This window comes from Cupressus sempervirens, chromosome 7 (assembly GCF_028749045.1).
Source record: "Cupressus sempervirens isolate cs-2001-9-10 chromosome 7, ASM2874904v1, whole genome shotgun sequence".
Lineage (NCBI taxonomy): Eukaryota > Viridiplantae > Streptophyta > Pinopsida > Cupressales > Cupressaceae > Cupressus > Cupressus sempervirens.
Window position 1 is genome coordinate 478,911,768 of NC_143124.1, and position 11,722 is coordinate 478,923,489.

Below are 11,722 nucleotides of genomic sequence, written 5' to 3' on the forward strand. Positions count from 1 at the left end.
GCGTGATGTTGATTTTTTTGGTTGCCTTGACAATTTTAGCCTTGCCCAGATTCAGTAGAATGGCAATTTGCCATTAGGCCCCTTAGGCATTTTCGTTTTGTTTTCACCCAGTGTCAACTTAATTTCGAATTTCATGGACTGACAGTTTCTTCCATAGGCCAAACAAATTCCAAACGGCAAATTTTTTTTTTTAATGATATTTTGGCAGAATGAAATTGTGAATTTTGGGACTTAACGGATTTTGGAAATTTGGTAAATTTGAAAAACTTAAAAACGTTTTTCAAAATCAAATTTGGATATCACTGGTTTGAAAATCTTGAAAATTTTGGTGAAAACGATTTTTTTTGGATGAAATGGATTTTTATTTTAATTTTAAAATTGTCTAGATGAATTTATTTTTGTGAAATTTGGATTGAAATTGCAAGTAAAAAATTGGATTTGATGGAAAAAATTTGTTTGGAATGATTTAAAATTGTCTAACATGACTCGTGAAATTTTTAGAGGGCAATTGAGTTGAAATTGAAATGTGGTTTTAGGCTTCTAAATTTCGTTTCGAAGGGATTATAATTGCAAAATTCATCAAGGGGAGAATTTCGATTCTTAGTGGCTAATTATTTCAATTTTCTTTTGCAATTTACAATTCTAGGCAATTTAATTTCCATTTCTTTCAATAAGTTAATCCACTAATAGGACAATTAATTACAATTTAGGCTTAAATGGTCCATTTAATGATTGTTTAACCCCCATTTAATGTCATACAGGAGGTCAGGTCTTTGGTGAGAGGCAAAAAGTTCCTATAAAGGAGACTCCCCCTCTCTCTCCTCTCATTGCACTCCAAAGTTGGTGAACTTCTCCAAGGCAGCACTTGCGATTTTTTGCAGCACTCCTACATTGGCAATTTTGCATGCAAACTAGGGTTTCAAGGCAACTTTCTTGGCATCCATACTTGCGATTTTTTTATCAGCCTTCCATGGTGGTGATTTTTCATGCAAATTAGGGTTTGTGGTGGCATTTGAAAGGGCATATCAGATCTGTTCATGGGCAGCGGGCTAGGGTTCTGAGGCATGTGTTAGCATTCATTTTTGGCGATAGAGAGGACAATTTTGGCACTTCTTCAGCACTCCATTTTGGCAATTTTGGGTAAGCATCTAGGGTTTTGGCGCCTCCATTGTGGACTGTTTTGGGCAGCATTTGATTCATTTTCAGATCTGATCCTTTGGCGTCAATTCCAGTCTTCATAAGGCGGCAAAATCCATCACATTTGAGCACCTTCATTTTGGGCAATTTGCATGTACATGTTAGGGTTCTATTGGCAGCAACTTCTAGGGCATTTTGGACAGAATTTGGATAGTGTTTTGGAGGTCTGATTTATATCATTTATGACAAATTTGAGGGCCTGATTTGACAAGTTTTATTGCAGCACTTCATGCCCTAGCTGGGTTATAACCAAACTCTTGCAATTTCAATTGACATCTTTTACTATTGGCAACTTTTTTGAAGGATATTGAAGGCAAATTTGAGGACATTGTTTTGTGCCCTAGATCAAGTATTTCAATGACAATTCCAGAATTTGATCAAGTCTGATTTGGACAACATAAGGGCAGATTTTCACACATTTTGTTGCCCTTGGCAAGGAGTTTTAATAAGCATTTTCAGTATTTGCATAAGGTGGACAGAATTCCAAGGTCTTATTTCACTTGCCATGACTTCACATTCTTGCTTGGAGGACTAAATTTTCACATGCCGGAAAAATTTCCAATGGTTTTCTTTGTTGGTAGGACGAACTTCATTCCGTGTTTGGAGGCCGCTCTAAGGGAAAGGTTGTCTCTCTCTTGTTCTTGCTTGGTTTTGTTCCTCTTCTCTTGCTTGTACTTTTCATCCACCACTTCATCATCCCATTGATAGGTTGGAGTTGGAAGATATAAGTGTAGTTTTCATGATAGGTCACTTGGAGAGGTAGAAATAAGCTAGACCACCCTAGGTATTAGAGATGGAGTCATAAGTGTAGTCCATCCTAAGGCACGAAGAGGCAAAAATAAGGTGGTAGTCCCATCCCTAGGTTGGAGAGGCAGAAATAAGTGTAGTGATAGGTATTGGTGAGGCCGATATATGTTTGATCACTGATAGAAAGGAGGGGCATAAATAAGTGTAGTTTCATATCTCTTAGAAAGAAGGGGCAGAAATAAGTGTATAGGATGGAAGATGTAGGTACAAGCAAGAACCCAAGAGGAATGTATACCAAAAAAGACAAGGAAGACATGATGTCAAAGACCACCTTCTTCTCAAAATTGAAGCAAGTCTGTGACACCAATAGTGGCACTATAAACATGATACAGTTGAGAGACAAACGATGGATCGGGCTGCCAAGTTCCACCAAGATAATCAAGATGCCTACTTCACTCTCCTAAAACAGAATTGGGTACATGAAGGCAAGAAGGGAGTCACCAAGGCGTCAAGGTTCACCCAATTAGACTTCAAATCAGAGTATGACGACCTCATTGTGCTGCTCAACTGAGTCATGGGCTTCTCACAAGGTATACAATTCGAGAATTGGATGTATTACTTTATTGATGAAATTGTAAATGGAAAGGGCAAATTTGATTGGGCTAGAATTATAAGTGAAAATCTAGAATTACAACTTAGGGTAGTGCAAAATTAGAAGCAATTCCACATGGGGTCCTAGCCCTTCTATTTGATTGCAAGCCAACAAAGGTTGAAGTGCGAGCTTTGGTGAAGAATGAAATCGGGTGAAGGGTGAATTTGATTGAAGATTGAGATTCAAGAAGCTCCGCAATTTCAAGAAAGGGCGGAGTAGTAGAAGAGATTTGAAAATATTTGAAGCTAGGCAAGGCTTGGCTATTCGTGCAAGCTAGCTTGGTTGAATTCGAATGGGAAGGTTGGAAGACCAGGAAGGTTAAGGAAGGCAAGGATAATGGGGGAGGCTAAGTTCGATTTCAAGGTAGTGGCCAAGAGCAAGGCTCTCAAGTTGCAAAGAAGTTCACATCCAGGGAAGCCATCGAGGCCAAGGCAAGATTACCCCAAGTGCATGATGACCTCATCCTTTCGGGGTCAGGACATCAAGTACAAGCAAGTTTGAGTGGTGATGAGAAAGTTTCTAAGGACAAGCTCAAGCATCCAAGGCTTCACCTTATCTCAAGGATTGAATAAATTTATAAGATAAGGTTGATGAGGTGGCACTTTCATGTGCATGCAATCAAATCATGCCGAGTGTCCTATGTTCTCATTGCATGACAAATTATTGTAATTTTCTCATTGGCCGACAAAGTTGGTGCCCTCATGTAATTGGTTGAATAATTGTAACCCTAATTAGGGTTTGTAATATATAATCTTCGCCTTTGATTTTGCCTCTTAATCTTGGCCATTCATTCTAATTTGGAGCCTCTATATAAGGCCATTTTGCTCTCATTTGTAAGGGAGTTATGTTGGAGAATTGTTGCCAAAATACTATCAAAATTGTTCTCTATTCATTGTTGTGGCTTGCATGGTGGATATACATGATCATTTTGGTGTATTGCATGGTTCTTCTCATCTCTCAAATTAAAGTAGGATTTCATTTCATGTTGTTAGAGTAGAAGTAGATGGCTAACTGTATGGTGATGTTAGTGAATGTTTGATAGGGACCTATATACTAGGCCACTAGCATCCTAGTGGCTTGTTAGGAAGCCTTGTGTGGTAATCTAGTCCGATCGCTCCTAAGTTCTACTTGCATATCATTTTTCCGCTTGTACTTCAAGTTGGGTTGGAAGATAGGTGTTAGTGTGAAAATCCTAAGAGTATCCCTTAGAATCATTGCACCAATGGAGGTAGTGCCATTGGCAAGCTTCTATTTGGTTAGATCCCCATCCATTTCCTAATTTCTCCATCCATAGGAGTACTAGTAGAGCAATAAGCATTTAGTCATAGGAGTAGTTGAAAGTGAAAGTGATCAAGGAGAAAAGAACAAGTCAAGCAAGCGAAGTACCACCAAGTTATCTTCGAATGAATAACGTAAGCCCGCCTACGTGATTAACCAACAAATCACATCATATAACTGAGTTAGTATCTACAGGTGTAAGGAACATTGGAGTTTTTCTCATGTCTTCATGAGTATTAACTTTTCAAGAGAGGAATTGAGTGTTTGATATACCATATCAAGTGTTCAATTGCTATATGTTATGTAGTGGTACAAAACCGACACTCAACAGCATCATCATCTCAGTTTTGCAATCTAAAATTTAATTTATTAATTTTTTTACTATTTATGTTGATCTTTTTGTATAAATTGTTACTTCGTTATTAGTATATTTGGTTGTTGACAGTTTCTAAGTTGTATGTATAAGATAGAAACCATGTATTTATGTCACTGATCCTTTGGCAGAGGCTTCTAAATTAAAGGGTATCATAATGGTGCTATTGAGATCCATGAAGGGCAGATGTGGAGGTTCTCTCTTGGAATAGCAGGGATAATATTCAGAACCATGATGCTTGTTTTGTTCTAGGTAATCCTCTAGCCCAAACTAACCATGGTAATTGTCGAGTTACCATGACATTAGGTCTCAAACCATTGTTGTGTGATCAAAGACTTATCTGTAATGCAATATGCAGGAAACATTTTGGCTTATGCATGCTGCTTCTCAGAATGTGGTGCAAGAAGCTGCCAATTATTGGTTCCAAATTCAACTTGCAATCATAAATTTGATTGAGACCTTTGAGTTGAAGATAGGTGAATATTTTAAAAAATTTACTGTAGTTGTAGATTTAGGTACTATTCATTGCTAAGACGTATGCTACTTTAAGACAGTTTTATTTATCTACATAAACATGTTTGAACCTACTATGACAACTAGCCAAGCAATCCAGTTAACGGGATCCAACAATGCAGGATCAATGCTTCATATTGCAGTTTGTGGACTTATACTTTTTAAATGCTAGTTTGGGGCTAATATTTTGAAAATAACTTCAGATCATCATCTGAGCAAGTACTGAAAGAACTCTTTTGATCTGCACCATGAGCAATGCCATATATCTCTGTCAAATTGAGTTAACAAGTGGTGAAATGTAATTTTCACGTAGTCATTTTGTACAACAAACCCTCTCAGTTTATAACAAAATCTTGCTTTCATGAATAAAACACTTTCAATTGCTGAAATATCTGATCCAAGAGATGAGGGAAATATTTGAATTGGACTTTTAACACCCTTTTGAGAGTTCAAACTTGAATTTGCAGATTGCGACTTTTTTTCCCTTAATTCCTCATGTCTTGCACTGTTGGTTGCTATATCACAGAATGTCATCAAATTAATTTCTAGGTTTTGTTTCAGTGTTCATATTCACAGATTAGTCGTATAGTATGAAGAGAGAAGACATTTGCCAGCTGGAAATGAAGTAGACACTCACATTTATTTTTGTTCACAGTTCAAGTAATGCTTTCTCAGTCAAAAACTGTCTTTCTTGCTTATGGATGTTTACGGACAATTTCATGCCTTTGTGCATCCATATGCAGGGATTGACGAGCATTTGAATTGCTATGAAGAAATGGAAACAATTGGTGCCTCAAGGAGGATTGTGAAAGGGAAATTTTCATCTTTTTATAATTTGATATTTAATTATTTATTATAATCTTTATATCTTCTTATAAACTTCATATTTCTATCCTATGTATATAGCCCAGTGACCTGGTTTTTAAAGGTATTAGATTGTTTAGAGTTCTTTTTTCTTAGATTTTGTTCATGGTTTTCATTTCTAGTCCATATCTGTATATAAGTAATTTCTTTTTGTAGTTAAATGAAAAGAGCTGTGAGCCTTTATCAGCTAGTTTATCGATTTTAATTTGGCTGTAACCCAATAATTAATGTCAAAGGTCCCCCTGTAATTTTAGTTTTTTGATGAATCCCCTTACAATGAGGGTTAGCCAAGTTAGCATTTAATTGATCTCAAGCGGGAACATCCCACTAGAGCTGTTTGGAAACTGGATTTGACAGTGTTTCTAAGCCAATTCCAAATAGCTGGTACTGGAGTCTCATTCAAATCCCAAAAATTCTAAGGGAATTCTGTTTCAGGCTTCCTGCATCCATCTTACTCTCGGAATCAATAAATAAAGATGAATTGGAATTTGATCATTTTAGTTGATTCACTTTTAGCTGTCAATAAACTTTCAAAATGCTTTATGCATGGTGTAAGTTAAAACAGTATGCTTGCTCAAGTCTTGACCCTATCTCAAAATCTTTTCTTTTTAACAATGCTATTATTTAGTCACTAACTGGGTGTCCCTGTCATGTAGTTGCTAACTGGTGAATCTCTTTGTTTTTACAGGGGCCTCCTAAATCTTGTAGCTTGTCACAAGCTTGTGTTTGAACAAACTGACTATGCTTTGAAGAACTTCGGTCCTTGGAGATCTAAACTGGCTGTGAACATTGGAAATAGAAGGGATGGTATATGTTCCTATTGGATTGGATCCCTATTGCTGGAGGAAATTCAAGGGAGAAGTCGTAATGTGTTGGTTGAGAATTGCACTTTAAGGCACGCTGGCATGCCATCCAAGGGTAATGAGGTGGTGGCAGAGAGGAGGATAAAGTTAAGATAATCTAACGAGAGACCACAAAGAGGGTCTACAGGACTGAAAATGCTTCCCTTTTAGCAAGTTTACTGGCAATTAGTTCAAGCTGTCTCAGAACTTGCATCACCTCCCTTCCCTTCCTGTGTTTAGAAACACTCATTCATAGTAGGATGCTTCCACTTGGGTGATATTCATTCCTAATGAAGATGGTGCGCTCCAAGTTTTGGTAATTGCCTTGGCAATGTTGCTTAAGGAGTTGTCCAAGAAATTGATCTCTGGCAGCAGATAATGTTTGCCATTAGCTCCATAGACACCAACGTTTCTTTTGGTTGTTGATAGGGAAAGTTACATTTATGCTTTCAACTGGGCTAGAATCTAGCATTTTCATTTTGTATTGTTGTCTTTTTGAAATTGTTCAACTGGTTTATTGTGAAGTCCAATATAACTGCTTTCTTAATTTGTGAACAGTTTTTGGTTTTGTAGTTCGTTTTTCTATGGACAAGGGTAAAATATCCGGCCATAAATTGAAGTGTAAGAAAATTTGCTGAAATTCAAAACTCCCATTTTGTTTAAATCTCATATATGGCTACTTACCAACAAAGATCAGCTGGTGTTTTGTTTTAAGGTTTGATTTTGTACATGTGCAGTGGATGGCTATGCTAAGAAACATAAAAGAGATCATTTGTTAACATGATTTATAAAATAATGAACTTGATTATGGATACAAAATCAAGTAGACAATAGGTTATGATCTTCTATGTATTAGGAAACAAGTACAAAGGATTGCACCCATAGGAGGCCATATCTCCAATTGACACAAAAGAAACATTGATTGATAACATTCTAATTGTCTTGACTGTCACTCATTTTAAAAAAAATCACGCAATATTTTGGGCCATAATTCATGTATTCTTGATCATATATGTGCAAGAATAAACATTGATTTTGTTAAAAAACCCATTCAAAGAACATTTGATATTTGGCGTGGTTGTTTTCTTTTGAAGTTTATAAAATATGCTCATTTTAGACATCTTGAGAGTTGGACTTGGAATCAAACTTTGACACCTTGGTGGATAATTAGTATGGATGTTCTACAGCCAACTAGTCAACATGATTCTTGATTAGTAATCACTTTTATGAATTACGTGTCTTCTAAGTAATGTACCTAGAAAAATCAGTGTGTGCAAATTGATTTAATCATAAGATACAATGTTTATATATGTATATTAGCTATTAATCATTAATCATAGAAACATGTCTCTTCATGAGACATGTCTCCTACTGTTATATTTATAAGAGACTGGGATTTGCATTTGGAACACTTCAATAACAATGACAACGCTATTACATTTGCAGGAAGCAATCTCTACTATTCAACATGGTATCAGAGCAAGGCTGCAAATAGTATTAACCTTGCCAATCTTGATGCATATTAGAGCTCCAGACCAATAATATCTACAGAAGAGGCCATTGGGAAAATGGAACTAAGAATGGAGGACAGTAGGAGTTCACTCGATTGTACACTGCAACAAATCTAAATTCATCATCAACCATTGCTCACGGGATAGGTAATGCAAACCTTGACCCCAATTGGATAGATTCCGTGCACAGCAATTAAATCTTATCCCAAGCCATTATCTTCAATGCTTATTGCTCCACGCAAGATTGGAGGGAGTATTTGTCATCTAGAGAAAACACAGATAGGGAACTTTGGTGAATTTTGGAGTTGCAGAACCATACCTCACATTATATTTGGAATTGTAGTAAAAAAACATATCATCAGCGATAACAGTGACACCAGTGGGACGGTCAGCAGTTGAAGATGTCTTGTAAACTATCTCAAGATAGCCCATCATGCCAAGTCGCATGACTCCTAATTTGAACATAGAATGCAAGTAGAAGTTTAAGCAGAAGCACTTGGCTTCATGACCTCAAAATGCATCCAAGTTTCATGACCAATGCAAACAAGGTCATCAAAATTAGGGACATACTTAATCAAGTTATTCTCGGGGTCCAGAAGAAACACTATGTCATTAACAATATCTTTCATTGGAGTGAAGAAAGTATTCAGTCCAGGGCGAGACAAATGTGATCTAGGGTTAGTCTCCTGATATTTGGAGCGCCCTCTAGAGTGTGGATTATGGCCATGCGGGGATTTTCTCTTACCCTTCGTCTCTTGCATGTGGGCCCTTACTTGGCTGAAGTATTCGAGCCATCTTCATACATTGTAGCACGGTTGATGGCAAGTATCTCTGACAAAGCAAAATATCAAGGAATGATCGTATGATAATAGTAGTTAAAAGATGAATAATATCTATAAAAAAACACGATAGCTGAAGATATATATCCTATACAAGAATTGTTTATATATGCACGATATTTTATTTATCAAAATACATCCAAACCTTAGTACATTTATTGGCAATCAGGTTTGTGTGGAGACAAAATCAGTTTTTGTTTATCAAGTTGAAACATCTTGAGCGGTAGGGAATGAAATATTTAAAGGATGAATGTTTGAAGATGGTTCTTATACAATGAAATTGAGAACAAAATCTTTTTCCAGATAAGATGGTTACATATGATGATTGATCAGATATTGGAATTGAATATTATTTTCAAAGTTTATTACCAAACTCTCAGTCGCTGATAGACAAATCCAAGCTTAACCACACAAAAATGACAAACTTGATTCTCATTTTCTAATGTCAGGAAGAGAAAACACGAAAACCTTATGTTCTGTCTTAGGGATCTTTCTAGTATCAGTAATAATTTCACGAGGAGTGTTCAATTTATATTTTGGAGAGGCGATGAATTATGCAGTTATCACATTCTGAGAAGTCATAGTCACCTCATTCTTTAGTCGAACTATAACTATTTCTAGTCTTATAAGAAATTGGGAGAAGGTACCTAATAGAGGACTGAGGTGGGAAATTCATGCAATTACATAGAGTGGTTATGAATTCTTGAAGTTTATTATTGACCGTTGTGTGTAAAGACTATAATTTCTAACAATCAAATTGATGTTTTATCTCGAGAGTCGAGCATAACCTTAACCGAGACTCGGAAAAGAGGATAGGCAAGAAAATTCGAACAATGAATTCGTACTAAAGAAAGTAAATTATTAAATTTTGAGGGAAGCAATGATGCCTCCATTGCAGAGAAACGTTCTACATTCTACATTGTACTATAGTTTTCATCACCATTTCAAAGAAAATATTTGTAGCATGTGGTTCGTTGACTTGTATAATGATTCTCCTTGTCATTTTAAATAGAGAAGATGGTGATTAGACCGACAAGAATCATTAAGTTGAATGAGATATAATTGCTTTTGTAAAAGAGACAAAATATGATTAAACAAAAGAGAATATCTTATTTATGAGGAGAGATTTAAAGGTACAATCCCAAATCGCAAGGGAGATTTCTAGATAGAAGCTTGCCCCAAAAATTGCTACTGGTTGTATTGTGACTAGAATGTAGAGAACAAGGGTCTTCTATAGTTAAAACACATGATCCCTGGGTGTTGATTTGGAAACAAAATGTCTCATCATTCAGTTTTTTTCATATTCTAGACATACATGAAGATCAAAATCCAGAAGGGAATTGCTAAATTGATCAACACTATAAAGATCCAGAAGGGAATTGCTAAACTGATCAACACTATAAAGATTAAAGTTGAGTAGGAGGACATTTAAATTTTCAGTCATTTGGGAAGATTAATGTGTTGGAACATGGATATAGAACCAGAGCAGAACACAAGGATCATCCTAAGAGGACTGAATAGGAATAAAATTCATCTACAAGTGGAAGTCATGATATTTTCAAAGCTATTGGACTAGACTATTTGATGGTTCAAATTAATAATGAAGCATGTGAGAATTTTACATTGTGGGGGCAATGAATAATTAACCAATGTTTCATTCCCACTTGAACCATCTTTAGAGGGGGATGTTTCATTCTCAAATAATTTAAGACAATTTTTGAATCTTCATGTGCAGATAAGTATTCTTATCTTTTAAGTTTATCTACTAATTGCAATCTCTCTCCTATTTGTAATTCTATTTTTTTACCTTAATTTTTTTTTTCCCTTTGTATTTGAAGATGATCTTGCAGGGAAAGAAGGTTGGTACCTTATACATACTACCAAATATTGTGCACACTCAATCTTATGACAATAGCTCTGAAGAAGTTGTGTTCTAGAAGTAATTAGTCATTTGATGATCAAATTGGATAAAGCAACGTAGGAGCTCAGAAGATTGATACTCAAAGGGAGTCTGAAAAATACATGTGTGCGACTTCATAATTTTGATGGGCCTACCAATGTGTACATCGTGAGGAAATAATGACTTATCACTAGAAAGTCAAAAAATTGATATCAGATTCAGAGGGAGTTCGACATACATCCTTGGGCAAAGAGAGCTTCTAATAGAGTAACTAGAGGACTTGACTTCCCAGGAGCATTGTTCAGAGGGAGAAATTTTGAGGTGCAATCCTTTGTGAATGATATCTTCTCTATCAGGAGAAGTTCTAAGTAAAATTTATTGTAATGCATTCTTCTCTATGAGATAGAATTGAGGCGAAAGCGCCTGCACCACCCTCTGACTTGGTTCATGGTGGTTACTATTTCACATATGATATATAGTGAAGGTGACAATATTTCATTGGGATATATAAACATAAGGTAATCATTGTAAGATGACAATATTATAAATAGTAGACCTATTATCATGACAAACTTCATTAAGTTGTTGTCACAAAAAGATTTTTTTTTGCAATTGTGGGTTATGAAAGGTGACGATTTTTCACGTGTGAGGTCACTATTGTAAGGTGACGACTTTATCAATAGTTGATCTATCTCCTAACACTAAAATGTGTTGGAGCAAGTGTTATCATGGTTCTTCGAGCCGGATTTTGTTGGACACCATGAAAATCAATTGTTATGGTTCTTTGGACTAGATCTTGTCAGACACCATAACTTAAGTATGTCATAGACCACACTTAAAGTGGTGATTAAATCTTGTATTATAATTGCTTCAATTCTTTTTTGCTAAAGAGGGAGTGTTGAGAAATTTAGTCTTTTAGTGAATTGAATATCACACCTGAGATGATATCTCTGCATATACTTGAGAGCATAATGTGTTATATTACAAATCCTCCCTAACTAATAGG

The 11,722-nt window shown here is 35.9% G+C and overlaps 1 protein-coding gene across 6 annotated transcripts in view; it reads left to right on the top strand.

Annotated features, from left to right (window-relative positions):
• EMB1025 (Pentatricopeptide repeat (PPR) superfamily protein) overlaps positions 1–7,135 on the top strand; it is a 76,568-nt gene extending 69,433 nt beyond the window's left edge. For 2 of the 6 annotated variants that reach the window (XM_089791724.1, XM_089791730.1), the window contains one exon: positions 6,313–7,135. The gene's annotated coding sequence lies outside the window, so the exon portion shown is untranslated. Of the gene's footprint in view, positions 1–761; positions 1,141–4,378; positions 4,500–4,605; positions 4,724–6,312 lie in introns of all 6 variants that reach the window. The other 4 variants (XM_089791726.1, XM_089791728.1, XM_089791729.1 and 1 more) reach the window with 4 other exon arrangements.
• Positions 7,136–11,722: the final 4,587 nt, after the last annotated feature.